Source organism: Hemitrygon akajei, chromosome 3 (assembly GCF_048418815.1).
Source record: "Hemitrygon akajei chromosome 3, sHemAka1.3, whole genome shotgun sequence".
Lineage (NCBI taxonomy): Eukaryota > Metazoa > Chordata > Chondrichthyes > Myliobatiformes > Dasyatidae > Hemitrygon > Hemitrygon akajei.
In genome coordinates, this window is record NC_133126.1 from 52,470,628 (window position 1) to 52,495,473 (window position 24,846).

General features: G+C 42.0%; 1 protein-coding gene and 1 long non-coding RNA gene across 6 annotated transcripts in view; one reads left to right on the plus strand and one right to left on the minus strand.

Annotated features, from left to right (window-relative positions):
- Positions 1 to 7,416: 7,416 nt before the first annotated feature.
- LOC140724996 (uncharacterized) lies at positions 7,417 to 10,009 on the minus strand. Its single transcript, XR_012098233.1, has 2 exons — positions 9,873 to 10,009; positions 7,417 to 7,915 (listed from the first exon to the last, which is right to left on the minus strand). It is a non-coding gene; the product is annotated as an uncharacterized lncRNA (long non-coding RNA).
- Positions 10,010 to 10,021: 12 nt separating this feature from the next.
- The window catches only part of LOC140724994 (F-box only protein 34-like), a 74,140-nt gene continuing 59,315 nt past the window's right edge, over positions 10,022 to 24,846 (plus strand). For 4 of the 5 annotated variants that reach the window (XR_012098232.1, XM_073039897.1, XM_073039895.1 and 1 more), the window contains exons 1-2: positions 10,022 to 10,257; positions 10,395 to 10,600. The gene's annotated coding sequence lies outside the window, so the exon portion shown is untranslated. The remainder of the gene's footprint in view (positions 10,258 to 10,394; positions 10,601 to 24,846) is intronic. The other variant, XM_073039896.1, reaches the window with a different exon arrangement.

Here is a 24,846-nt window from a genome sequence, read left to right on the forward strand (position 1 = left end):
ATTCATTGTAACATTCCCCTTGACTTCCAGGTCATCTGGCAGAAGTTCTCCAGAACAATTGGGATTCACAGGCCATTCACTTTCAGGCTGAAGAAGATATTGAGGCCCTGACACCTATGTCTCACTCTTCAGGAATGCTTTCACTTTCAACTGCCTAGATGCCACATTACTAGATGTTTACATACCTCCAACTGAGATGCTTGTGATACCTTAAGAATTACTGAAACTCTGTTTGCGACAAAGGTTTGGAACCTGGAAGTTTCATTTTTGATATACTTCAGCACAGAAATACTATCAGAACAAAACACTGAGTTCTGAAACTGCACATGCAACTCCCTCCTTCACGTGTTCAAGTGGCTTGCCATTGTAGCAGTGGTGAGCTCCATTTGAGAGATGGAAACTGACTTCACCAGAGCCCCAGTAGATTTTCCTATGATAAAAGCACAGTGCACCTGACAGTGCATGCTGTGCAACAATAGGTAGATCACTGCTCCATACCATCTTTGCTTGCATCTGTAAAATGGTGTAACTATGCAGCAGTATCTTCTCCAAACTCCAGAGGTTTCAAATACCCAACAACCTTTAAAGTCTTCCAATTGGCAGACTTCTTCCAGCCAGCTTGTCCACTCATGAGCAACTGATGTTGGTATAGTGTCATCCCAGCCAAGCACTTACTTACATAGATCTTGTAGGATCTTCTTAGCAGATAGCAACACTGGACTCAAGATTCCTAAAGATCACAGATGGAACTAACTGTGGAGAGGATCCCCTGTCTGGTGATTGGTCTATCTTGGATTGTGATCTTAAATTTGCAATCAGACTGAATGCAACATTGCACACCCAGTACTCTCTCCACTGAAGGTATACCTTGATCCAAATCCAAATTCTTCATGTCTTTCACTCTTTGCTCTTCTGGTATCACAACTAGCACACTGTGTCTGTTCCTTATCCACCTTGTGACTCTAAAGCCACCTCTAGCAAAAATGGATATAAGGTCAGAATAGCGAGACACCGCTTCTTCCTCAGAGGACAATGACACAAGTCAGTCGTCAACATAGAAACAATGCAAAACCTTATCTATCATCAATGAAGAACTGTTCTTCATTGCCTTCTGTGCATTTCCTAAGAGTGAAGTTGACAATGCTCGGTGATGAAGTTACTTTAAAGAGATGTACCACCATATAAAAGTCCACCATATCAGAGCTGAGGTCACCATCAGGCCACTAGAGAAACCTCAGCAGATCTGCATCTTCCACTGGTACCTCAACCTGTGAAATATTAATTCAATCTCTGCCATGATCACTACTGGTTATGAATCTGGCTACGAATCCAATCAATGAGCTAGTATGATCTTTGTAAAAGCAGAGCATTAAGTAGCATTCCCTGAAAAGTCACTCCACACTAAACAAAACATGAAGTTTCCCTTTCCCTTTTCTGGGGTGATAAACACTACGATGTGGAATATATCAGACTTCTGCATCACTGCTTTCCAGATCCTCTGCTGGCACTCTTTCGGCATAACCTTTGGAGATGACATCACATGAAAGTTGTGTAGTCAGTGTGAAAAGACAAATCGTCCTTAAACCTCTTCCTTAGATTTAGAACATGCTGTTCTGCAATCCTCCTATTATTTGGCATGTTCACCCCCTTCTTTCTCAAAGATAAACTAATCTGGTAGTGGCCAACCACCAGTTTTACAGAATTTGCATCCAGCTCTATGAATTTTTGGTCTTCTCTTGACAAACTAGGTTGTTCATCCAGACTGCTTTCAGGGAAGTCTGCTTTAAACTGCTGCTGTCAAAGCTCATTTTAGTTCAAACCTGAGATGCTTTGCAGTCTCTCCCACCACCATTGTCTCCTTTCAGTGGTCCATTAACAGTCCAGCTCAATACTGTTCTGGTTGCATAAGGTCCATCATTAAGACTGTGAATCTCTTGCAATGGCTCCAATGCTTTAGCCACATTTGGCTCTATTAGCAGCTCAGCTTCTGAATCAATCGCTGTCAAATGCACACACTTTAGGTGAGACCATCCCTGGAAATCCCCCTCTCGTGGAATGTTCCATTTATGGACAGGCATACTTTTCAGCATATAGATGTTAAGTAGTTCATAATAGTTTTCATTATCTAAGCCAGACCCTTCCAATCATGAAACAATGCAGCTACTCACGATCTTCTTTTGACCCATGGTGTGTAAGATAATGTGTGTCCTTTTTCCTGTGAGGTTGGGCTTGTTCATGGAGCTGTTCCAAGCACTTCTGTACTTCTAGGAAAGCATAAGTAACCACCGTGTTGTTACCCTTCTTAGATTGCACTTGTACTGGAAGTTTACAATCATGATCACCAGCCCTTGTAAAGCCATTAGATACCTGGGCACTACTCATTGCTGTGTCTGTTTCTTTCGCAGCTTGTTCAAAGTAAATTTATTATCAAAGTACATATGCAACATGCTGTAAAGTTTCGCTGCTAATGTAATGGTTTCTCTGTAGCAGCAATGTTTGGGTTCTGACTAGAGATAACTGGGACTTTGGAATGTATGTTATCCAATGAGAGGGATGTTGCTCTTTCTTGTGAGTCTGGAAGAGAGATTTTCACAGTTTTTTGTCAGCAAGAGAAGAAGAAGGAAGACGCGTGTGGAGGGAGCTGGGAGACCAGACGGAGTGGACTGGAAGCGAGGGTCCGAAGGTCGGCAACGCACAGAGGAGGTCGATGGTTGATGAATAGCTGTATCAGTGAACTCCAATGTGCACTTTTGACTTTCTGCCTTAAAATGGGCTCTTTTTCTTTTTACTTTCTTTACTAACCCTATATTCAGATTAAGATTTATAAAGTTATATGTCTGGTGTACTGTCTGATATTTTGCAGTGCGGATTAGTAACTGGGCAACACATCACTCAGCATCCACACAAACAAGATTTCTCAGTTTGGCGGAGCCAGAAGTTGTCTTCCCCTAGACGTACGCCTGCTGGCCGAGCCTGAGAGTAACACATACAGGTCACCACGTACAACCCGGAGATTCTTTTTCTGCAGCCGTACTTAACAAATCTATAGAACAGTAAATGTAAACTGTAAATATCAGGAACTGTTAACTGTAAATAAACTGTGCAAATGCAGATATAAATAAATAGCAGATGTTTTGAATCAGCACCCTTTTCTTCAGAGTGACTATGATGTCTGCTGCGATGCTTGCCATTGCACACCATGCATGAACGATGCTTCCTGCAGCCCTTGCTGATGAGTCCTATGCACAGATAGCCAAGCAGAAGCCATTTCTTTTCACAAAGAGCCCTTTTCTCCAGCCGAGGGTACGTATCCGATGTTCACCCTTGCAGAACAGACAAACTGATTAACTATTTCCGTTTCATTAGTTCTAGCCTCAGTTAGAGCACAGGACCTTAAGAAATAGGAGCAGAAGTAGGCCACACACACGAAATGCTGGTGAAACACAGCAGGCCAGGCAGCATCTATAAGAAGAAGCACTGTCGACGTTTCAGGCCGAGACCCTTCGTCAGGACAGAATTAGGCCATTTGGTCCATCGAGTCTGTTCCATTATTTCATCATGGATGATCCATTTCCCTCTCAGCTCCAATTTCTTGGCCTTCTCCCATATCCCTTCATGCTCCAACTAATCAAGAATCTATCAACCTCTGCTTTAAATATACCTAATTACGTGGCCTCCACAGCGGCCTATAGCAATGAATTCCACAGATTTACCAATCTCTGGCCAAAGAACCACTCGCTGGCTAAAGAATCATTAAAGAAAGAAGTGTTTCCTTTACTTCTCACAGTGGCCACAGTAGTGGCAAAGCTGCTTCCTTTAGCTTTAGAATGATATTGTGACTTAGTTTTGTTTACACCTTTGCTTATTGTTGGTGATGTAGCATTCTGTACATTTCCAAACACTGGGTGTGTAGTAATCCTTACTTACCCATCAATAAAATCAACAAGGTCAGTGAAAGTAATCTTAAGGTTATATCTTTCTTGCTGCTTTCAGACCATTCTCCATTTATCCCTAAGCACATAGTGCATTGACATATGATAATTGACATATTAGCAGGCATGTCCAGCTCATTTATGTACTGGACTTCTTCCATAGCTTTGCAACACCCTCTAAGAAAATGACTGCTGAAGGTTCTCAGCCTGAAACATTGATTCTACTTTTTCCCATTGATGCTGCCTGGCCTGCTGAGCTCCTCCAGCATTTTGCGTGTATTCTTTGGATTTCCAGCATTTTCAGATTTTCTCTTGTTTGTGTGAGAAAAAGATTGTAGGCTTTAAGTGTTTTCACTTATTCAGATTTGATAGGTACCCAAGAAAGGGCCTGCATGTAGGCAGACACAATTTTCTATTCATTACCAAAATGTTCCCATCGCAAAACCTTAGCTTTTAATGATCGTTTCTTAGTGTCAACATGCTGGCAACTTCTCAAAATGCCGGTGGAATGCAGGACTGACGAAGGGTCTCGGCCTGAAACGTCGTTTGTACTTCTTCCTATAGATGCTGCCTGGCCTGCTACGTTCCACCAGCAATTTGTGCGTGTTGCTTGAATTTCCAGCATCTGCAGATTTCTCCGTGCTGGCAACTTCTGATAAGTTCTCAAGGGCAACCCCTAGTGTACTGTTCAAGGAAATACAGGCAGTCACTATCGCTGTCAACACGTACAAACAAGCTGGAGGAACTCATCAGGTCGGGCAGCATCCGTTGAAACGAGCAGTCAATGTTTTGGGCCGAGACCGTGTGTTTACTATAGCTGTCAGTCTTGCCTGCAACATTATTTTCAAAAGCCCTCATGAATGCATGATACTACACGGACCTTCATCAAAGATTTGAAAATCTCTTTTAGGCAATGATGAAATGCGTTGGTTGTCGTTGTACCAACAAGGTTGTTATTTCATTTTGTTTCCTCATAATATCAATAATACTATTCTAACATCTATTGTCCAAAACAAGAGCAGTTCGATATGACATAGATTCAGAGTACTCATTAGTGCAGGCTGTGTGTAAAAACCCTGAACAATCTCTTGGGGCGGGGGGGGGGGGGGGGGTCATGTTCATGTTTCACAGACACTTGAAGAACAAATGAATCAACATTGACATTAACTGTTTGTGTTACCTTCTGTGCCCTATCAATATCAGAACTCACACCATAGGACTGTCCTGCTGGAGCACTTTCACCACTTGGCACACATGAAGCCCTTAGCACATTAATCTTGGCCTCCTACATGCAAATTTCTTCCTGCAGCTTAAGCTGCTCCTCTCTTTTCCGTAGCTGTTCCTCTTGCTCTTCCAGTGCACGTTTGTCCTTCGATAATTGTTGCTGTGTAATTAATGCAGCTAAATCAGCCTCTATCTTAATGCTTGCAGAGGATGTATTAGATACAGAAGATGCTCTGCCTGCAGTAGAGCTTCGAGCACTGACATTCAACACACTGTTGCTCAGGTCTGTATCATCCTGTGGGACCTCCGTTCTATGCGTAGTCAAAACTTGCCTTGGAATTTGACAAACATCGTCTGATGGAAGGTGAAACACGTATTCACTTGTTGAAGCAACATCACCTTCAATGGAACATTTTTGGGTTAAACATTGTTTCATATCCTCCATGACTGCACTAGTGTGTGGCGCGTGGCCAAGTGGTTAAGGCGTTGGTCTTTTGATCTGAAGGTCGCTATTTCGAGCCTCAGCTGAGGCAGCATGTTGTGTCCTTGAGTGAAGCACTTAACCACACATTGCTCTGCGATGACACCGGTGCCGAGCTGTATGGGTCCTAATGCCCTTCCCTTGGACAACATCGGTGGTGTGGAGAGGGGAGACTTGCAGCTTGGGCAACTGCAGGTCTTCCATACAACCTTGCCCAGGCCTCAGTCATCATCAAAAATCGATGGACAGCTGAAGAAAAAGAAGAAGAGTGCACTAGTAAGTCATCTGTTTGAAAAACACTGATTCTGTTTTTCTTGCTTGACCTTGGGAAATAATAAGATCAACATGTGATGCTGCTTAGCAACAGCTTCACGGAGACTAGTCAAGTCCTCAAGATGAGATTGCACTTGCAAGTAATTTTCCTTATTTCCCATAAGATCCTTAATTGATGGTATTCATTATTATCATTATGTGCTGTGTCGTACGATGTGGGCGATCATGGTCTTATGACCATGACTGTTCTTGGCAAATATTTCTACAGAAGTAGTTTGACATTGCCTGCTTCTGGGCAATTAACAAGATGGTTACCCAGCCATTATCATTCTTCAGTGATTATCTGCCTGGCATCAGTAGTCGCAAAACTAGGACTTGTGATGTGCAGCAGCTGTTCATACGACCATCCACCCCGTTTCCATGCCATCACGTAACATTGATCAGGTTATGCTTTGCCCAAGGGTGACCTACAGGCTAGCGGAGGGAAGGAGTGACTTACACCTCTGATATAGATGTATCTCCACCCTGCCACCCAAAATGGTATTAAGCCTTTAATTTTGTTCACATTTATTTTAAATTCCTTTTGAAAACTTTCAATTCTACCTGCTAAAGTAAGCTTAATTTCTCTTTTTCCAGCCCTGATGTGAGGACCGCTGACATCACTTCCATTCTTCGATTCACAAATGTTACTTTCTCCTTATTGCACCACTCACAATTAACTCTTTGTTCACCCACTGCACCAGCGATATTCGGTTCAATAAATGTAGTCAACTAACTGTCTGCGCTTCTACAGTGCTTAAAACCAGACAGAAGAAACAGCCTTCAATTCAAACATCGGCAACCAGAATATTTCAGCACTTCAATAAATCAAAGCGACAAACCCTCGGGCAAGCACCTCACGATTGAGCAACAATGGACGGGCGGCACAGACCATTCAAAACTGTGTTCAAACCACAAACACACAGCATGAGTCAACAAAAGGTCGATACTTGCTGCAAGCTGCTCCAGTTTCGACGCACAGTTCTCAGTGCAGCAATTTGAATTTCTCCAACAGCTCTGAGGCAATCCTTTGCATAGATTGTTGTTCATTTGGAGTAACTATTTTCTGTTGACAAAATGCAGCAGCTACTTTAAAACAAACTAAGACCGCTGAGAGATTAAGCCAGGAAATCGACACTATATGATATGCTTCCAAAATAACAAAGTTCCAAAATTGAAAAAGGTACATTCAATCCTCTATTACAAAACCAACAAAGACAAACAACATTGTAGCAATAAAAAAACTAATGAAACTGAATTAGTGAACTAACAAAGTTAGTGTTAAACTAACTTATTTAAGTGAAGTTATCAATCTACTTAGTATTCCAATAAATTTCCAATTTATGCTCCCAATTAGCATTATTGGTTGAACTGAATTAGTAGTCAACAAAAAATATCATTCTCTGTGGCTCAATCCCTCCTCATTGTGTTTTCTATCACAAGAAAAGTCACCAAACCTGTTGAAAAATATCTTTACAATCCTTACATCAATTTATTGCCTGGTTTTGCAAGTACAGTAAACATAGGACCAATTTTCAAAAACTAGTCAGGGCTATTGAAATCATCTGTGTGAAATTGCACTGGAAATATATACCATTATGCAGAACTTAGCAGAAGGGAAGTTGGTCACATCAGATGCAAAGATATTTCAACAGATCCAAACATCTTGTAATATTTAGTTGTGAATGTAGAAATTTTTGAAGGGGAATTTTATAAAGCAGTCAAAATTGCATTTTTGTCTCAAAAGCACTGAATTGCCTGGATCTGTGGAAATTGTTCTTTTCAATTCCATTTGAGTAGGCTTTTAGCTAAGAGGAAATATTTAAATGGTAGAAATGATATCAATATTCTTTTTTTTTCAAAAATCCAAGAGGATCCAGTAGCTAGTTGACAGCAGTTGGAATGGAAGGTTTCCACACATTCACCTTATAAACAGAAATACTTCATCCCACTACAGCAGACCATCCTAAAAAAGAAAAAAATGAGAACTATAATTAAGAACAGAAGTTTGAATCTGAATTCAAACAAGGCTGTGTGCTTAGCCCCCTGCTCTACTAATTTTATACTTCTGCCTGTAAGGCTAAGCACAATTCCAATACCATATTTGACAACACCACTGTCATAGGCTGACTAAAAGGTGATGATGAATCAGCATTTAAAAGGGAGATTAAAAATCTGGCTGAATGGTGTCACAACACCAACCTTTCACTCAACGTAAACATGACCAAGCAGCTGGTTTTTGACTTCAGGAAGAGGACACCAGAGGTCTGTGAGCCAGCCCTCATCAAGGGTCAGCAACTTTAAATTCCTTGGTGTTATCATTTTAGAGGATCTATCCTGGGCCCAGCACGTAAATGCAATTACGAAGAAAGCACAGCAGTCCTCCTACTTCCTTAGAAGTTTACGAAAATTTGGCATGACATCTAAAACTTTGACAAACTTCTATAGACGTGTGGTGGAGAGGATATTGACTGGCTGCATCACAGCCTGGTATGGAAACATTAATGCCTTTGAATGGAAAATCCAAAAAAAAGTAGAGGATATGGCCCAATCCATCATGGGTAAAGCTCTCCCCTCCATCTATATGGAGCACTGTCGCAGAAAAACAGCATCTATTATCACAGAACCCCACCACCCAGCCATGGTCTCTTCTCAGTACTGCCATCAGGAAGAAGGTACAGAGCCTCAGGATGTACACTACTAGGTTTAGGAACAGTTATTAGCCCTCAACCATCAGGCTTTTGAACCAGTGGGGATAACTTCACTCGCCCCCATCATGTTGTCAATATTTATTGCTTATTTATTTTTTATTATTTTGCTCTTCTTTATTTGCACACTTTGTTGTCTTTTACACATTGGTTGTTTGATTGTCTTGTTGGGTATGGTCTTTCATTGATTCTATTGTGTTTCTTGGATTTACTGAGTATGCCTGCAAGAAAACAAATCCTAAAAGATGTATATTGTGACATATATGTACTTTGATAAAAAATTTACTTTGAACTTGAATCCTGAGGCCAGTAGGTCACAGAGCACATAACAAATAGAAGGGTGCCACTCAGGTTCAGACTGAATTGCATGAAGTACTGAAAGCAGAGGGTCAGTAAACAGAATCGAAATGAGACAGGACATTGAATTTGCAGGAATGGCAGGAGGAGTAAATACCATCGGAAAGTAGAAGGGAAAGGGTTGCTGGTGTCAAGTGTGTTGAGGATTTTACATATTATTTGCCAGGGATGATTTGGCTGGATGATGGTGGTGGGGTGGCAATAAATTAGTTTATTATTGTGACATGAACTGAGATACACTGAGAAGAATGTGCTTTACCTAGTGAAGTAACAATTTAAGGATGTCCTTGAAGAAATGCAACCTCCTTGCTGCCGCCAAGGACTATTTGGCGCATGCTCACTTAAAATGGAGTAGGAACGTTTAACTTGGTATGGAGAGTCATGAAGCCATTCACTTGGAGCATTTGGAGGGTGAAACGTAAGCCATGGAAGGAAAGGACCACTTCAGCTGTTCCAAATGTGGAAGTCTACAGTTACCATATGGGTGTTTTGATGCAACTCAGAACCCACAAAACCCAGAGTGGAAGTATGTCATCCTCAGTCACCTTTGGTGAATCATGTAATTCTACTACTTTATATTATTTCCCCCCCAAAACTATTATCTTTGTTCCTTTGTACGTTCGCAGGTCAGAACGCACTCTGAAGCGAGTGAGACTACTCGCGGTATTTCTCTTCCCTTTCACATACTGTTATCTCTTCACGGATGCTGTGTGACTTGACTACTGTTTCCTGAACTTGCTGTTTTTGATAACTTCGACTGCTTATTCAGCAGAAAGCCCAAAAAAAAAACGTCATACATTTTTTAAAATCACAGTGCCAGCTTCTCTCGCCTAGTCTTCGAGTTTTGAAAGGTCATACCTTGTCTCTCGAAAAGTAAATGTACTTTTACAGCGCACTGGTGTGACTGCTGGAAGTCTGCGGCTGTTTTCCCTAAGTCATCACATTTGAACCCAACGACAACACTCGTATCTCACGGCAGTGGCCGTGGCCTCGGGAATCCTCAGCGCGCAGCATCCTGGGATACTGGCTGTCTCACGGCCTTAAGTGCGGGAGGAACAACGGCCGAGGTAGATTCCGGGAGGTCGACGGCTGTAGTAACTGGACAAGTAGTTAGAAGAGCAGTAAGGGAGTTCCGTGTGAGTGCAGAAAGAATATTGCGGGCACACAGCCTACTAAGCCCCGGTTCTTCCCGTGAATCGTGACTCCGATTCCGAGGGACCGGTACAGAGGGTCACGAATTCAGGTGAGCGGTTGTTTTTTAACCACGTCCCGGATGCAAGCGGGTTGAGGGTAGTAGGGTGCGGCGGGCTTGTGATTCGGTAGGGACGGGTTGTATTGGTGTAGCTTTTTTTTAAAATTCGGTAACTTTTTTTTATATAGGAATCGCCGAAACATAGCCGGTTAGGCCGCAGCCTTGGCCTCTACTGACAACAGTATCCAGTAAGTCGCGATTTGCAGAGTGAGCGGTGGTGAGATGATTTAGGGTACAGCAACTTTCCTTTTCTTCGACTGCTGAGATCTGAGTTGAGGCACTGCAGGGAAACCTGAGCTCCGAGCATCGACGTAAGCACCGTTAGTGCTATTAGGTCAGTTTGATATAGATACAGTACTTGCTAATTAATAACCATGCTCCTTCCCATTTTTTGCTTGTGTTGGTCCCTTTGTAAAGCAAGAACATTTAGATTTGTAGTTAGTTCCCATTTTCAGTTTAAAATCAAGCTGTAAATTTAATATATCAATTATAATTAGAACAGATGTAGTCTTTATTGTTGCCATTGTGATAACATTTCACCTCATTTTAGTTGAACTGAATACTCTTGGCTTTGACATTGGTGAGGGGAAGCGTGATTTGACGATATGTCCACCTTGCCCCATTTGTTGATGGTTGTCCATATGTCATGAAATAAATGTGACTGGTCTTCAAAGAAGGCTGCTAAAAATTGTTGTGTAAGATGAGAAGATAAATGCAAGAATAAAGGTTTAAGTTTTCTATTTCTGAGAAACCGAGGCCTGTAGAACATACACCTGGGTTGGATGTAGAAACAGATAAAGTAAAGACTTTTAAGTGAGGTTTAGGTAGGCACATGAATGTGAGGAAAATGGAAGAATGTGGATATTGTATAAGCAGAGGGATTAGTTTAGTTGCCCATTTGAATACTCTTGTCATTGGCTTGGCACAACATTGTGGGCCGATGGACCTGTTCCTCTGCTGTATTTTTCTATGTTCTGACCGCATAGCTAAGCCACCTTGGACATCACAGTGTAGTCACTTGAACCTTGAAAAATGGTAGAGTTATTATAAATTCTGGCCTTCCAAATGTCGGTCAGTGTTTGACAATATAGATCCTGAACATACAGGGGAATTGGTTGTTTTCTTTGTTGTGACAGTAGTTTTTGTGTTTTTTGCCTTGCGTTTTTAATCCAAGCATAGACAAGATAGAAAGCACATGCATAACGACGTGTGTGATCTTTGAATATCTGCTAACTCATCCCTTGGATTTTCTTTGTAGTAGTGTAGACAGTGATCTGAAATAAATCAAAGCTTTACTAATGTTGGAAACCTAAAGTAAAAAGAAACACAGCCTGCTGGAAATAACATGAGGCAAGTACAGAGAAAAACAAGGTATTGGATTGGTTGACCTGTCATCATAAACAATTACAAGCAGCTTACTGGCTCATGTCACTTTAGGCCATGACACTTGAGTAGCAATATTAAATGTATTGGTAACACTATGTTGTAGAACAATTAGCATTGTGATATGAATCATTATTATCTGTTATTGTCTTCTATAAGAAGTTTGTAAGTTAAAGTTGTCATTTTTTGAGACAAGAACATAAAAATTGACACTTTTAGCCATTCCTATTTGCTTCATTTCAATTCTGTTATTTTGAAGATTTGGGAAAAGCTTTTTTTAAATGGGAAAAAAAGCTTTTTAATTGATTCATTGGCAAATAAACCAATGGTTGTGTTTTGCAATTTAAGGTGAATACAAATCAATAGGAAACTGGATTTATATTCTATATTTGAAACGGTGCATGAGGTTGCACAGCTGTTTAACATGTGAAATCAAAAGATGAGGGTTCATGGCACTTTTTTGACTAGTATTGTATATGACTTGCTTTAAGTTTCCTTCTGATAAGATATAAGTTTATGAAAAACTGAGTTAATAGAATGAGAATTGTAGTTCCATTAATGTACTTTTGGGTGGTCTTAATGAACCAGCGACTTCACGATTGGGGAAATGTATGATGATGCATTTTGATAAAAGGAACAATTATCTATTGATAAAAGGAATTATTATCTAAATGGGGAGAATGTTCAAACATAAGAGGTGCAGAGGGACTTGGGAGTCCTCGTGCAAGACTCCCAGAAGGTTAATTTACAGGTTGAATCTGTGGTAAAGAAGACAAAGCAATGTTGGCATGTGTTTCAAGGAGAATAGAGTATAAAAGCAAGGAGATAATGCTGAAACTATAAGATATTGGTCAGGCCGCACGGAGTATTGTCAGCTGTTTTGGCCCCCATATCTCAGAAAGGATGCGCTTTCATTGGAGTGAGTCCAGAGGAGTTTCACGAGGATGATTCCAGGATGAAGGGGTTAAAATATGAGGAGCATTTGGCAGCTTTGAGCCTGTACTCAGTGGAATTTAGAAGAATGTGGAGGAATCTCATTGAAACCTACCAAATGTTGAAAGGACTAGATAGGGTGGATTTGGAGGGGATGTTTCCTGTGATGTGGCTATCCGGAACTAGAGGACACAGTCTGAAATTGGGGGGGGGGGGGGGTGCATGTTACCCTTTAGAACAGGGATAAAGAGGAAATTTTTAAGCCAGAGAGTTGTAAATCTGTGGAATGCTGTGCTACAGACTACGGTGGAGGCCAAGTCTGTGCGTATATTTAAGGTGGAAGTTGATTGTTTCCTGATTGGTCAGGGCATCAAAGGATATGGTGAGAAGGCAGATATATGGGGTTGAGTGGGATCCGGGATCAGCCATGGTGGAATGGCAGAGCAGACTCAATGGGCTGAATGGCCTAATTCTACTCCTGTGTCTTGTGGTCTTGTGATCCTCTGAAGAACTTGGTGGACTTAACTCTCAGGGATGCAGGTATGGCACCTTTAAGTGGATGAAGGTACATCGCCATGCCGGAGGAGGAGAGGACTCCATGCCGGGCTAAAAGGCTGAGGAAGGAAACTTTCTACACCATCTTGTTAGCAGAAGTACAGTTGCTAGAAAACAAAATTGAGGACCTATGGGTAAGATTACTATATCGACAGGAAAAGTGGAATTGCAGTCTTTTGTGTTACACAGAAACATGGCTCACTCCAGATACATCAGTAAAACCCGAGGGCTACTTGATACACAGGATGGACCAGACTACAGATTCTGAAAAGGCAAAAGGTGGGGGTCTATGATTCATGATAATCTCTTGGTGATGCTTGGATGCAGCAATCCTGTTGCTCTCTTGTTCCCCTGATCGGGAACATCTGATGATACCAGCCCTTCTACTTACCAAGAGAGTTTTCTTCTGTGATTCTGACCACAGTTTACATCCCGCCAAAAGCAGATGTTTAACAAACAATCAATATTTTGAATGCAGTGATTAGGAAACAAGAAACGCTGTTCTCCAATGCTTTTCAAATTATAGTCAGGGACTTCAGTCAGCCTTGTGTGAAGAAATCTCTGATTATTATTAACATATCATCTGCAGCATCAGGGGTCCCAACACATTCGACCACTGTTGTACTACAATTAGGAATGCCGACTGTTCCATGCTTGGACATCATTTTGGGAAATCTGATCACTTAGCTGTCTTCTAAAGACCTGTGCTGATCAATTGGCTAGAGTGTTCATCAATATCTTTAATCTCTTACTTTAGTTGTCTTGAGGTACCCACCTGCTTCAAGTGGGCTTTATTTATACTGGTGCCAAAGAGGAACTTGGTACCCAGCCTCAATGACTATCGTACAATAGCATTTGTATCCACATTAATGAAGTGGTTTGAAAGGTTAGTATTGGAATGTATCAACTCCTGCCTGGAAATTACTAGATACTCTCCAATTTGCCTACCATCACAACTCGTCCACAGCAGGTGCCATTTTATTGGCTCTTCACTCAATCCTGGAAGATCTGGATTGTGAAGATGCAGTCATCAGGGTGCTCTTTATTGACTACAGCTTGGCATTCAATTTTATCATCCCTTCAAAGCTAATCAATAAACTTCAAGCCCTAGGCCTCAGTACCTTGTTGTGCAACTGGATCCTCAATTTCCTCTCTTACAAACCCCAGTCAGTTTGAATTGGCAACAACATCTCCACAGTCTTTGTGAACCACAAAGCTGTGTGCTTAGACCCCTGCTCTACTCACTTATACTTATGACTTTGAGGCTAAGCACAGCTCCAATGCCATATTTAATTTTGCCTGGGTCTCCTCCAGTTGGCTGAATCGAGGGTGGTGATGAATCAGCATATAAGAGGGTGATTGAAAATTTTGCTGAGTGGTACAACAACCTCTCACTCGATGTCAGTGAAGACAAGACGATGATTGTTGACTTCAGGAGGAAGAAACCAGAAATGTATGAACAAGTCTTCATCAGAGATCAGAGGTGGGAGGGTCAGCAACTTAAAATTCCTTGGTGTTATCATTTCAGATTACTTCTGGGCCCAGCGTGTAAGTGCCAAAGGAAGTACAGCAGCGCATCTACTTTCTTAAAAGTTTGACAAGATTCAGCATGACATCTAAAACTTCAACTAACTTCTATAGATGTGTGCTGGAGAGGTTACTGACTGGTTGCACCACAGCCTGGTATGTTAACACCAATGCCCTTGTAAGGTATTTCCTATAAAAAGTAGCAGTTACAGCCCAGTCAATCCTGGGAAAAGCCTCCTCACAATTGAGCGCGTCTACATGGAGTGCTATCACAGGAAAGCAGTATCCATCATTAAGGACACCCACCATCCAGGCCATGTGCTCTTCCCATTGTTGCCATTGGGAAGAGGGTATAGGAGTTTTGGGACCTACTTCGGCAAGTTCAGGAACAATTATTATCCCTCAATAATCAGGCTTTTGAACCAGAGCGGATAACTTCACTCACCTATCACTAAATTGGACTCACTTTCAAGGACTCTTCATCTCATGTTCTCGATATTTATTGTCTTTTTCTCTTTTGTATTTGCACAGTTTGCATGTAAGTTTGTCCATCCTGTTGGGTGTGGTCTTTCATTAGTTCTATTGTGTTTTTTTGTGTCTACTGTGATTGCCCATGAGAATATGATTCCCAGTGTTGTATATGACGACATACATGTATTTGTATCAATCAATGCTGCCTGGTCTCTTTTTAATTTTCTTATGTTTATTACAGATTGCTTATATTTGATATTTTGCTAAAAATGTCTATGGGGATTTCTGCTAATATCTACTCACTTTGAACATGTTGCTCTGTAATAAATAGTGGTGTTGTGACACATTTATAATTGGATGACTGGAGCTGAGGCGATTATTTTGGACCTTAAGAAACAGCTGACATTGTAATGTTCAACCTGAAAGATACATGTCTTGTGTACTTTCAGGAAGTGTTGATCCCACGTTGAGTGTATGTAGACAAAGAGGAAACCTTCCTATGACTAATGAGTTCCAGCCCTGAAGTATGAAGAACAAGACAGGTAGTGCTGGAGTTCCCTGACTGAGTCTTGCCTTTTTAATAGATTTTCCCATCTGAAGATTGGAAAAGGGAATAATGTTCTCTGCACTGAGCATACTTGTCTGGGGTTTGAGTCTCTGTGAAGAGAGAGAGAGAACGTGGAAGGAGGCAAAAGAAGCTTGTTAATCTGCAGAGAGATTGAGAAGCCCAGTATGCTAAGTATTTCCAGCATATTGTTTTATTTTAGATTGCCAAAGGACTTGAGAGCAGCATCAGGTATTGTTAAACAGATGAAATGCCAGCCAAGTAAAGCTACTTGTGTACTAAATGACAAACAACAAGTAGTGGGCAGAGTTAATAGTTGTTACAACCAACTGATCGTATGAAAGCTTTGCATTTCTACCACATTTGGTCATGAAGTGCGTTGGACAGTTAAACATCTTGAAAGTAGGTCCAAAAAACATCCCTACACATCACAGTGCAAGGATAGAGCTCATGATAGCCAGAAAAAAGGACGTTTATAACCTTTTTTCACGAAGTGCAGATCTGCGGATCTATCTGGTCTTATTGCTGAGGTCCCCACCATTCGAGAAAACAGTCTTAAGCCACTCTACGTGAAATCAAGAAAGCGCTGCATACAGCAAAGCAACACACACAAAATGCTAGTGGAACGCAGCAGGCCAGGCAGCATCTGTAGGAAGAAGTATAGTCGACGTTTCAGGCCGAGACCCTTCGTCAGGACTAACTGAAAGAAGAGATAGTAAGAGATTGGAGAGGGGGAGATCCGAAATGATAGAAGACTGGACGAGGAGGGATGAAGCTAAGAGCTAGAAAGTTGATTGCCAAAGGGATACAGAGCTGGAGAAGGGAGAGGATAATGGGACGGGAGGCCGAGGGAGAAAGAAAGGGGGAGGGGAGAACCAGAGGGAGATGGAAAGCAGGCAAGGAGTGATTGTGAAAGGGACAGAGATAGGAAAAAAAAAGGGGAAGGGAAAGAATAATAAATAAGGGCTGGGGTAAGAAGGAGAGGAGGGGCATTAACAGAAGTTAGGAGAAATCAATGTCCATGCCATCAGGTTGGAGGCAACCCAAACGGAATATAAGGTGTTGGTTGTTCCTCCAACCTGAGTGTGGCTTCATCTTGACAGTAAAGGACGCCATGGATTGACATATCAGAATGGGCATGTAATTAAAATGTATGGCCACTGGGAGATCCTGCTTTCTCTGGTGGACAGAGCGTAGGTGTTCAGCAAACGGTTTCCCAGTCTGCGTCAGGTCTCACCAATAAATAGAAGGCCGCACTGGGAGCACCGGACGCAGTATATCACACCAGCCAACTCACAGGTGAAGTGTCGCCTCACCTGGAAGGACTGTCTGGAGCCCTGAATGGTGGTGAGGGAGGGTGTAAAGGCAGGTGTAGCATTTGTTCCGCTTACAAGGATCAGTGCCGGGAGGGAGATCAGTGGGAAGGAATGGGAGGGACGAATGGATAAGGGAGTCGCGTAGGGAGCGATTCCCACAGAAAGAGGGAGGGAAGGAAAGATATGCTTGGTGGTGGGATCCCGTTGGAGGTGGCAGAAGTTAGAATTTATATGTTGGACCTGGAGGCTGGTAGGTGAGGACAAGGAGAACCCTATCCCTAGTGGGGTGGCGGGAGGATGGGGTGAGAGCAGATGTGCGTGAAATTGGAGAGATACGTTTGAGAGCAGAGTTCATGGTGGAAGAAGGGAAGCCCCTTTCTTTTAAAAAGGAAGACATCTCCTTAGTCCTGGAATATAAAGTCTCATCCTGAGAGCAGATGCGGCGGAGACGGAGGAATTGCCTGGTCAAATTTACCTGGTCCTTTTCTGACACCTCCCTCCCCTTTCTTGATCTTTCTGTCTCTATCTCTGGAGACAGCTTATCTACTGATGTCTATTATAAGCCTACGGACTCTCACAGCTACCTGGACTATTCCTCTTCCCACCCTGTCTCTTGCAAAAATACTATCCCCTTCTTGCAATTCCTCTGTCTCCGCTGCATCTGCTCTCAGGATGAAACTTTTTTTTCCAGGATAAAGGAGATGTCTTCCTTTTTTAAACAAAGGGGCTTTCCTTCCCTTCCACCATCAACTCTGCTCTCAAATGCATCTCTCCCATTTCCCGCACTTCTCTCACCCCATCCTCCTGCCACTCCACAAGGGTTCCCCTTGTCCTCACCTACCAGCCTCCGGGGTCCAACATATAATTCTCCGTAACTTCTGCCACCTCCAATGTGATCCCACCACCCACATCTTTCCCTTCCCACCCCTCTTTCTGCTTTCCACAGGGATCGCTCCCTACGCGACTCCCTTATCCATTCGTCCCCCTCATCCCTTCCAACCAATCTCCCTCCCGGCACTTATCCTTGTAAGCGGAACAAGTGCTACACCTGCCCTTACACTTCCTTCCTCACCACCATTCAGGGGCCCAGACAATCCTTCCAGGTGAGGCGACACTTCACCTTTGAGTCAGCTGGTGTGATATACTGCGTCCGGTGCTCTCAGTGCGGCCTTTTATATATTGGTGAGACCCGACGCTGACTGGGAGACTGTTTCACTGAACACCTACATTCTGTCTGCCAGAAAAAGCAGGATCTCCCAGTGGCCACACATTTTAATTCCATGTCCCATTCCCATTCTGATATGTCTATCCATGGCCTCCTCTACTGTCAAGATGAAGCATCTGCTCTCAGGCTGGAGAAACAACACCTTATATTCAGTCTGGATAGCCTCCAACCTGATAGCATGAACATTGATTTCTCTAACTTCTATTAATGCCCCTCCTCCCTGTCTTACCCCATTCCTTATCTATTGTTCTTTCCCTTCCCTTTTTTCCTCTCTCTGTCCCTCTTAAAATCACTCCTTGCCTACTCTCCATCTTCCTCTGGTGCTCCCCTCCCCTTTCTTTCTCCCTCGGCCTCCTGTCCCATGATCCTCTTCCTTCTCTAGCTCTGTATCCCTTTTGCCAATCAACTGATGAGCTCATAGCTTCATCCCTCCCCCTCCTGTTTTCTCCTATCATTTCAGATCTCCCCCTCCCCCCACTTTAAAATCTCTTACTATCTTTTCTTTCATTTAGCCCTGGCGAAGGGTCCCGGCCCGAAACGTCGACTGTTCTTCTTCCTATAGATGCTGCCTGGCCCGCTGCGTTCCACCAGCATTTTGTGTGTGTTGCTTGAATTTCCAGCATCTGCAGATTTCCTCATGTTTGCATACAGCAAAAGCTATCATTATAGACAATATCCCAGTTGTGGACCTGTGACTCAGAACTAGTTGTGCCTGTAGCAAAATTGTTCAAGTACAGTTACAAAAGTTGACAAATAAAAGAAGTAAATGAATTTGGCTTGATTACCTTCTCATCAGCCTACTGTCAATCATCAGTAAAGTGATAGAATGTGTTGTCGTGTGGTATTTATTTACATACACACTGATACCCAGTATGGTTTCCAGTAGGATCATCCCAAACTTTATTAGAATCTTCATCCAAACAAGACAAGTGATATCAGGGCAACTTCTAAGCAGTTCTAGTAAAACCAAGGTCAGTGGATTTCAAGGGGAAGAGTTCTAGCAGCAGGAGTTGTACTTTACATAAAAGAAGATGGTTCTTGTTTATGATCAATAATCTCAGACCCAGGATGTGATTGAAGGCATATTTCCAGGCAGTGACCACTGCTGAATGGTCTTTGTTAAACTGGTTTATTATTGTCATATGTACTTGGTTACAGTGGGGAAAAATGTTTTTCATGGTGTCTGTAAAGATCATTTTATTACTATAGTCCATTAAGATCATACAAGGTAAAACAAATGCAGAGTATTTCCTAATGCCCTGCTGGCAGACAATGGGTGCAAGGCTCTAACAAGGTAGATTATGAAGTCAAGAGTCCAAATTACTGTATCAGGGAACCATTCAAATAAGCTTCCTTCTATCATAACAACACACAAATTGCTGGAGGAACTCAGCAGGCCAGGCAACATCGAGGAAGAGTACAGTTGAAGTTTCAGGCTGAAATCCATCCGCAGGACTGGAGAAAAAAAGCTGAAGAGAAGATTTAAAAGGTTGGGGGAGGGCAGAGAAAAACAGAAAGTGATAGGTGAAACCCGGAAGGGGGAAGGACGAAGAAAAGACTTGGGAAATTGATTGGTGAAAGAGACAGAAGGTCATAGAAGAAACAAAAAGGGGGAGGAGCATCAGACGGAGGCGATGGGCAGGCAAGAGGATAAGGTGAGAGGGAAAAGGGGATGGAAATCCCACTTTTTCTGGAGGACAGAGCATAGGTGCTTGGAGAAGTAGTCTCTCAATCTATGTCAGGTCTCACTGATTGTACAGGAGACAATTATCTCCCAGCGGCCACTCATTTTAATTCCACTTTTCATTCCCATTCCAATATGTCCATCCATGGCTTCTTCCACTGTTGTGATGAGGCCACACTTAGGTTGTAGGAGCAACACCTTATATTCTGTTTCGGTAGCCTCCAACCTGATGGCATGAACATCGATTTCTCAAACTTCTGGTAATGTCCCCCCACACATCCCTCCTTCACCATTTCCCATCCCCTTTTCCTTCTCTTACCTTCTCTCATTACCCACCCATCACTTTCATCTGGTGCTCCTCCCCTCTTTCTTCCATGGCCTTCTGCCTCTTTCACCAATCAACTTCCCAACTCTTTACTTCATTCTTTCCCCTTCCAGGTTTTACTTATCACCTTTGGTTTCTCTCTCCCTCTCTCCCCCCCCCCCCCCCCCCCACCTTTTTAATCTACTCCTCAGCATTTTTTCTCCAGTCCTGCCAAAGGGTTTCGGCCCAAAACGTCGACTGTGCTCTTTTCCTAGATGCTGCCTGGCCTGCTGAGTTCCTCCAGCATTTTGTGTGTGTTGCTCGCATTTTCAGCATCTGCAGATTTTTCTCTTCCTTTTATCATAAGGTGAGATGCGCACGATCACCAGTGTTCGTGTAATATTCAGTTCTCATCTCCATGGCAAATGGAAGTAGCTTCAAAGACCAAAGCCCATCTGGATGAATGGAAGGCCAAAAAGAAAGGAGTTAATGGAGATACAAAAGTGGGGGATTTATCAGCGAATGTTGTAGATGAGCAAACCAAGAGATGAGATCAGATTGTAAAGGGAGCAAGAGGAGGAATACTTCAGTGAACTAAATGCACCTTCCCAGGATCAAGATACACATTCGAGAAAGAAAAAGAGTGGGAATAAGAAAGAAGCTGGGACTCGGAGAGAAGCAATGTTTGAAGTAAATACAGAGAGAAAAGCTGAGAAAAAAGAGAAGAAAGGTGTCTGGAGCTGCCAGAAACACTTCCTGTACTCTCAGAGTCGAATCCTCCAATCACCATGGTGCCCCAGCACCTGAGATTGTTTCACAGACACAAGACTCACCTGCCAAGCAGAGTGACCCCCTTGAAAGCCTACACAGTGATTACCGGTAATTCTTCAGGCCTGACTAGGACAACTTAAAAGATTTCCTATGCTGTGGATGTTTGTATAGTAGCTGTATTATAGAGTATACTGTGTATATATTTGAGATGTGTTCTATATTGAGTTTGAGTTTATAGCGAAGCAGGGAGGACTGTAGTGTATTTAATATTTCAGTCATATTTGAGTAATATTGTAAATATTGTTTGGCTAAGCATTCTTGCTTAATTCATTGAGTTGTACATAAAAATAAGTAAATTGTAAATGCCACAACACTACCACGTGATATGTGTACACTTTGCTTGAAGTTTGAAAAAAAACAAAGACTTTTATTCCCAGCTCCTTTGTTTTCCCTACAATTAGTTTTTAACTTTTTGGCGTTATGAAACATAAGTTAGCATAGAAGTATGGAAGGCAACTTTTTACAGGAAAAATTGACTACTGATGTGCAAAAGAAGACAAACTGTTCAAATAAAAATAATACCGAGAACATTGAGTTGTTAAGAGTCCTTGAAAGTAATTCTGTAGGTCATAGAATCAATTCTGAGTTATCCATGCCGGTTCAAGAACCTGATAGTTTTGGAAACTTGAACCTGGGAGTGTGGAATTTAGGGCTTCTGTACCTCCTGCCTGATGGTAACAGTGAAATGAGGGCATGCCCTGCATGGTAATGGTTTTTTGATAATGAATGCTCCTTTTTATTGTGCAGAACTTTATGTAAATATGCTCAATGTCGGGAAGGGTTTTGCCTGTTTTAGACTGGGCTCTATTCACCACTTCCTGTAGTCTTTTCCGTTTTTGGGTATTAGTGTTTCCATACCAGGCCATGATGTTAGAATACTCTCCACTATATGCATCTATAGAAGTTTGTCAAAGTTTGATGACTTGCTAACTATGCAAGCTCCTAAGAAAGTAGAGGCACTGTTATGCTTCTTTCTGATGACACTTGTATTTGAAGTTTCATAACTCTGCACCTCTGATTCCCCCTAATGAGGATGTTGCCTCATTAAAGGAAGTGTGGTAGCATTGATAGAGCTGCTAAGTTATCAGACTAGGTGATATTGAAGGGATAAAACCGATACCCAAATTGAATAAATATCAGAAAGAATTTATAAAAATTGCATTGGCAGTAGCCAAAAAGGCTATTGCAGTTACTTGGAAATCGGATACATATTTAAGTATAGATCGTTGGAAGAAAGCAATTTATGGCTGTATTCCACTTGAAAAAATTACTTATAATTTAAGAGATAAATATGAAACATTTTTGAAAATTTGGCACCCTTATTTACAAAAGATAGGATTAAATATATAGGTGCTCCGAAGATGAAATAATTGGTTATTTGGGGAAAGAAATAAATATATATACTAAAGTTATTACGAACTCCATGGAGCATGTGGGGATCTTCCAATATCCAGGCATTCTTTTTTTTTCTTTCTTTCTTCTTTTTTTCTATAGGGATGTTAGGGGGGAGGGGGGACGGGTAATATACATTTTTTTTCATATACTTTTATTCTGTAATTACTTGAAAACACAATTAAAAAAAGAAAAAGCAGTCTTTTGTGCTTCATCTGTACCGCTCTAGAGCAGCAAACAAGGTGCTGGAAGAGAAAAACTAGATTATGCATTACATTTACAAACTGGACTGCCAACACAGATGCCTTGTGCAGGAAGGCACAGAGTCGACTGTACTTCCTTAGAAGGTTGGCGTCATTCAATGTCTGTAGTGAGATGCTGAAGATGTTCTATAGGTCAGTTGTGGAGAGCGCCCTCTTCTTTGTGGTGGCGTGTTGGGGAGGAAGCATTAAGAAGAGGGACGCCTCACGTCTTAATAAGCTGGTAAGGAAGGCGGGCTCTGTCGTGGGCAAAGTACTGGAGAGTTTAACATCGGTAGCTGAGCGAAGGGTGCTGAGTAGGCTACGGTCAATTATGGATAACTCTGAACATCCTCTACATAGCACCATCCAGAGACAGAGAAGCAGTTTCAGCGACAGGTTACTATCGATGCAATGCTCCTCAGACAGGATGAAGAGGTCAATACTCCCCAATGCCATTAGGCTTTACAATTCTACCGCCAGGACTTAAGAACTTTTTAAAAGCTATTATTAATGCTTTTTGAGATAGTGATTTAGATGCATATCATATTTTTTACTGAGTTAAGTATTGTATGTAATTAGTTTTGCTACAACAAGTGTATGGGACATTGGAAAAAAGTTGAATTTCCCCATGGGGATGAATAAAGTATCTATCTATCTATCTATCTATCTATAAAATGATTTGCGATTCAGATACTAAGCTCTTAAAATATTTGACAAAATAAATGGAACCCTATATTTTGTATTGGGCATCTAAAGCATGGAAAGGCAGCCAATTTCCCTCGGGATCAATAGAGTATGTCTGTCTGTCTGTAAATCTATGCACGTGATCAGGAATTGTGAAGCACAGCCTGTTTAAGGAAGATTGTTCAGGTGGAAAGAGTACTGAGCAAATTATAATAGTAGAAATATTTTTGGGCTAAGACCTAAAACTGGAGGTGATTTGACATTTGTTCAAAATTGAAGTTTTGAGATAATTTGATCATTGCACACAAAATGCTGGAGGAGCTCGGCTGGTCAGCCAACATCAACAATCAACGTTTCAGGCTGAGATCCTTCATCCGAACTGAAAGGAAAGGTAATTGGGCATGGAAAGGAGCAGGAGGGGGTATTAATTCAGTTGAGAGGGGGAAGGCAGGAGGGTAGGGTGAGGGTGAAGGGAATAATGTGGGGAAACTGGGAGGGTTTAGGTAGAGAAGATAAAGGGGCTGAAGAACAAGGAATCTGATAAGAGTAGACATTTGAGTTTGGAATAAAGGAAGGAGATTGGAAACCAGAGGAGGAAGGTAATGGGCAAGTGATTAGGGTGGGGTAAAAGAAAAGGAAGGGGTACAAGGTCATGGGGCAATAAGGGAAATAGCGATAGTGGTTGCAGGAAGTTAGAGGACTCAATGTTCATAATGTCAGTTTGAAATTGAAGATGAAAAATGAGATGTTCCTCTTCCAGTCAGCATCAGGCTTCATTAGGACTACTGGAGGTGGCTGTGTTCGTGTAGGAAATATGAAGTGGGATTTAAATGGCTGGCAGCTGGTAGATCCTGGAGATTATGGCAGGCAAAGTGAAGGCACTCGATGAAGTGATTTTTTTTTCTTTTTTTTCTCTTCCCATCTCCCCCCCCCCCCCAATTTGCATTGGGTCACACTGATTATAGGGACTGCTGCACTGTGAGTTTGGGATACAATAAATGACATTGATGGATTCGTATTTGAACTTCTGCCTCACTTGGAATGACTGGGGTCCTGAATAGTGGTGAAGGAGGCAGTGCAGGGATAGGTGCAGTACCTAGGCCAGTTGCAGGGATAAGAGTCTGCAGGGTGGTCATTAGGGAAAGATGAGTGGAAAAAGGGAGTCGCAGAGTGATCCCTCTGGAAAGTAGGGAGAAGATGATGTCCTTGGTGATGGGATCCCATTGGAGATGACTGAGGTTGTGGAGGATGATGGGTTGGGTAAAACATCATGAACGACTGCATGAACTGCATAAGTTCTTCACAACTTATTATATAGGAAATCACACTCTGCATGTATTGTGAAGTAAATGTGAACAACAAAAACATGAAATTCAAGCCTTATGAAGCCAATGGATAAATATTCTGATTCTGGGTTTTAGGACTCTAAGTAGTTACTCATTGTCAGATTTCTAGTAAATTCTTCAGT